Genomic DNA, 5,397 nt, shown 5'->3' with positions numbered 1-5,397 from the left:
GTGTGCCACCTGCCCTGAGCCCACCTCCCCGGGGTCTGTGTGTCGGTGGGCTGACACTTGCTTTTCAAATGCCCACTAGTTAGCCACAGACAACGTCCCAAAGGAAGCAGCCTGTCCTTGTGTTTTCTTGAGCCTGAGATCTGGCCACTTGCTGGCATCCCACCCAGGTGCTCGGTAGATGTTAGAGCAGCAGCCGCCTTGGCCTGGAGGGACCCTGCACAAGGCAGCGGGAGCCCTTCTCAGCCGTGTAGAGCCCTTCCAGCTCTGTAGGAGCTAGCGAACTGGGCCAAGGAAAGATACCATCAACAGCTACGTGTGCAGGCGGATGCCGCTGTTCCCAGAACCCTGAACCCCCTCTCCTCGCTGTGCTCCAGGGGCCAGAGCTTGGCCATCCAGGCTGCGTGTCTGGATGCCACCAGGACATGGAACTCTGCCAGGCCCGTGGTCCCTGGGACCAGCCAATGGTGCAGTGTCCCACAGGCCTGCAGGAACAGGAGTGTTTGGATAAAAGGAGCAACTCATCCCCACTTGTTTGAAGGGCGAGTAGCGGGGATTTTTATTCATTCATGGATTCAATAAACACCACAGGTGTGGGGTCCCCAGGCTCAGTGCTGGGATACATCAGTGACCATAACAGTCAAAATCCCCTCCCTTTGAAGATTTTCCAGTGAGGGGAAGACAAACAACAAATAAAATCAATGAGTAAAGCACCTGGCATATGAGAAAGGGAGCAGGACCATACAGAAAATAAGGGGAAGACAGGGAAGATGGGGTGTGCTGGGGGGAGGGGCACAACTTGAAATAAAATGGTCAGGAAAGGCCTCACAGAGAAAGTGACTTTTGAGTAAAGACATGAAGAAAGAAAGGGAGGGAGGGACGCAGGCCAAGGGGGAGGGCGGAACAGCAGCCCCGCCACCCTGCGCTGGGAGCGAGCCAGCCGGGCAGCTGGCAGGGGTGCGGCCAGAGGAGCTGTAGAGGGTCAGGCAGGGCCTGTGGTCGCTGTAAGGTCCTGGCTTTCACCCTGGGTGAGACGGGGGACAGTCAGGGGCCTTGAGCAGAGGCAAGGCGTGAGCCGACCTCGGTTTTTCTGGGCTCACTCTGGCTGCTGCCCTGAGAGTAAATGGCTGGGGGTAGAGGCAGGAAGGCCGGGGCGGAGGCTGGCTAGGGTGTCTAGGGAGGTGATGGAGGCTGGGCCAGAGTGAGCAGCGGGGGAGAGGGGAAGGGGCAGGATTCTGGGGAACTTGGAAGGGAGAACCAACCGATTTGCTGACAAAGCCAAGGGTGACTCAGGGGGTTCCGCCTGGGAAAATGGGAGGCTACTGCTGCCTTCCACCTGGGTGGGAGTAATTAGTTCCCCACTGGAGACTCTTAGGAGGGGGGGCAGGTGCTGCACCAGGTGGTGGTCAGAGAGGGATTCCCTTTGGAGGCAGCATTTCAGCTGAGAACCGACGGTGACAGCAGGCTGGGGGTGGAGGTGGGGGGCGGGGCAAGAACGGGGAGAAAGAGGGCTGCTGCGAAGACCTAGTGAGGGCACTTGGGGGGAACTTCCCGCGGCCCCGCCGTGCTGCTGAAGGCGAGGACAGGGCGCTCCAGAGGAGGCCCGGTGGGCAGGCCTGGTCCAGGCTGCTTACTCAGCACTCCGCTTACTCAGAAGGAAGGAGGCTTGGCCCTCGAGAAGCCCAATCAGACTGAGAAATGGAAATAGGTAATAAATAGCCGCAGATGAGTCATCTCAAGCCCCGGTTCTGAGCCTGCCTTGCAGCTCTCCCCAGCCTGCATCCTTCCCGGGAGGGGCCCCTGATTTCAGAATGACCAGGTCAGGCAGAGATGAGCCCCCAGGGCCCCTGGGCTGGGAGCTCGCCCCTGCAAAACCCCAGGTGGCAAGGCAGCTTGCTCCTTGCAGCAGCTGGGGCCCATCACCTTCCCCAGGGCTCAGATTAAAATAAACAGCACACAGAAAACCTGTTTGAAGCAATCACTGCTTCAGAGTTTTTAAAAAAGAGGAAAAGGAAAAGGAAAGCCTTGTACTAATAAAATGTAATTTGAGGTAACTGGGTGTTGTTAAAAAAAAGTATTTGGGAAAGTCAGACAAAGCTGGGTTCAAATCCCACCTCTGTCCCTGCCACAGCTGAGCCAGCTGGTTAACCTCCGTGGGCCTCCGTTTCACCCACTTTACAGGCTTATGCAAAAGCTAAAGGAAATGATACATCTTAGCACAGCGCAGGGCACACAGGAAGCTCTCGAATACTCGTTGCCCAACCACTACAAAGACAGGGATCTATTCTCAGTATGTGGCCCACAGACAGATGAGGCTGCCGCCTCCCCGTGGCCCCCAGGCCCCCCGGTTGCCCTGGAGTTTCAGGACCCCTATTGGAAGGCCAGTTCCCTGAGGGCCGGGAATTTTGCCTAATTTCTTCAATGCTTTTTCTACCCAGAGCATGGCACAATTAATATTTGTTAAATGAATGAATATAGCCATCCTGACTAATAATAATTGTCAAGCAATAGTGTACCTTGCCACGGTTCCATTGATCCAGTTGCTAAGGAGACAAGGAGCCCAGAGGGATTTAATTGTTTACTGCCGTCCGGGCAGCATGCAGCCCGAGCCTTGTGTTGAATTGGTCCCCTGGCCGTCAAGTCCCACCGGGTGATGTGGCATTGGCCCAGGTGAATGTTGAGCATAGGTCTGCCTGTGTCACAGTTTAAGAGATGCCCCAGTTTCATAAGGCTCAATCTTTGTCCCAGAAAGACATTACCTTCATTGCCCTGGAATGGAAGCAACTCTCCGTTGGGGAAGAAGTGGGAGACACCTTACCATCCTGGAAGGTAAATAAACTGGTTCTCTGACTCACGGGGAGACACTGTCTCTAGCTCCCAAAGCTGTTTGCTGTGCGACCATCCTTGAAAAAATTGTCCAAGACAAAAGGTAATATAAGACATGCAGAAACACCAGGGAGAATTCTCCCCCAACAATAATGCTGAGCACCGTTTATTGAGCTGCTACTATGTGCCTGCCAGCCAGCACAGTAAGAGCCCTTGGATAAGCTGGCTATTGCTGCTGTCACAGAACACCACAGACTTGGGGACTTGAAGCAACAGAAACTTACTTCTCACAGTTCTGCAGGTTGGAAGTCCAAGATCAAGGTGTCAGCAGGTGTACTGCCTCCTGAGGCCTCTCTGGTTGGCCTGCAGGTGGCCTCTTCTCTGTGTGCACATCCCTGGTGTCCTTTCCTCTTAAGGACCCCAGGCTCATTGGATTAGGCCCCACCCTATGACCTCATTTAACCTTAATTACCTCCTTAAAGGCACTATCTCCAAATACAGTCACACTGAGGCTTAGGGTTGCAAGGTAAGGATTTGGGTTGGGGGGGTACAACTCAGTCTCCAACAGCTCTTATCTGCAGGAGCTCATTATTTCCACCCAGAGGTAGAATGCCATGAGGCAGGCGTTGCAATAGCCAATTTATGCATATGAAATTGAGTTGAGGTGAACTGTCCAACATCACACGAGAGAGAGAAAAAGCGCCATTTCGTGCTATTCCAGGGAACAGCACGTTCTCCATGCCCCCCTTCCACCAGCTCCACAGAACAGTGGAGAGGAAGCGGGAAGTCATGAGATTTGGGGTCTGAAAAGTCTTGAAGCAGGAAGAGGCTGCTTTCTCCCCGGAAAGTTCTAAGACTTTCCCTATTTCACAACCTTGAGGTAACGGGGGCAGGGAGCGCCTGGCCTACAGTTACTGTGCCCGCAGTGGCAAAGCAGACCGAAGACACGCTGAAGGGGCCGGCACGGCGAGCCCCCGATCGGGGAGGAGCCGCACATGCGGGGCAAGCAGGTGTGAGCATCCCGGAGGAAGCTCTGCGCTCGCCGGTGACCCCGAGCCCCTGGAGGCGCTCCTGCTCTACGGAACGTCAGACCTCTCCGCCCAGGCACGTCTTGAACTGCTCACAGCAACTCCCAGCTGAGGCGGCTGAATGACACGCTCCTGCCCTCGGGGTCTGTCCGCAGCCCCCGCCCCCGCTGGGACGCCCCTCCTGGTCCTCCCATGTCCCGACCACCTTCCAGGCCGCAGATGGTGGGGCTGCAGGAAGGGCAGCACATGGGGAGGCAGGAGGAGGCCCGGAGGCGTGGGGCTTGAGCTACAGCTGCTGACGGTGTCGAAACCACAAGAGAGAGGGGCTGCAGAAAAAATCCTTCCCAGTCAGAATGAGAAGTGAGACCGAGAGAAACTGAGTGAGGAGCTCTCGGCAAAAGAAAAGCCAAACGTCGGCTTCCATGAAAGAAACACGGCCCCATGGACTGTTAAATGAATGACTAAGTGCTGGGGCCACCGTGGCACTGACAGGGCACCTGCAGCATGTGTGCGCGCATGCGTGCGTGCATATGCACAGGTGAGCATGCTGGAGTGAGAGGTAGGGTGAGCGTGAGGGTGTGTGCCCACAAGTGTGTAAGCATGAGAGGGCACGTGCCCTCAGATTAGGTGTGTGTATGGACGTACGAGGAGGGTGTACACAAGGGGGTGCGTCTGCTAGGCTGCCATAGCCAGGGCTACACACTGACCGGCTTGAACAACAGCATCTTATTCCGAGTCCTGGAGGCTGGAAGTCCCAGACCAAGGTGTTGGCAGGCCTGGTTCCTTGAGACCTCTCTCCTTGATGGCCGTCTCCGCACCACATCCTCACATGGCCTTTCCTCTGTACCGCTGCATGTCTGAGTCCAAATTTCCCCTTTTTATGCACCAGTCATGTTGGACTGTAAAGACTTCATTGTAACTTGATGGTTTTTTTAAAAGACCTTATCTGTGAATACAGTTACGTTCTGAGGTACACAGGTTATGGATTCAAACTATGAATTTGCGGGGGAGACATTGAGCCCATACCCCTGAGGCTTTTGCTGTCCCACAAGAACGAACTCCTGCAGCCCAGACCCAAACTGCGGGCCGGAGCATGAGCTCAGCGGGCCTCTCGTGGGCCAGCCCCAGCACCAGGCTCTGCCTTTTTCATCAGCCAGCCCCTCGTGAACTGGGACTTTCTGAGGGCGGCCAGAACAATTCCCACCAACTGGGGGGCTTAAAGCAACTGGAACGTATCCTCCCACAGTTCTGGGGGTCAGTAGTCCAAAGCGAAGGTATCAACAGGGTTATCCCTCCGGAGGCTCGAAGCCTCTGGAGCACCTGTGCCTCCCTGCCGGGCTCCAGTCAGCAATTCCAGGGCTCCTCGGCTGGCGGATGTGTCCTTGCAGTCCGCCTGTCACCACACCCCCTTCTCCGTGTCTGTGCGCTTTCCTTTCCATCTCTTACAAAGACTCCCATTATTGGAGTTAAGGCCCTCCCCAATTCAGAACCATCTCATCTTTTCTTTTTTATATCGTTAATGTACAATTACTTGAATAACATTATG

The sequence above is a fragment of the Manis pentadactyla genome, chromosome 4 (assembly GCF_030020395.1).
Source record: "Manis pentadactyla isolate mManPen7 chromosome 4, mManPen7.hap1, whole genome shotgun sequence".
Classification (NCBI taxonomy): domain Eukaryota; kingdom Metazoa; phylum Chordata; class Mammalia; order Pholidota; family Manidae; genus Manis; species Manis pentadactyla.
This window is presented reverse-complemented; position numbering follows the sequence as displayed.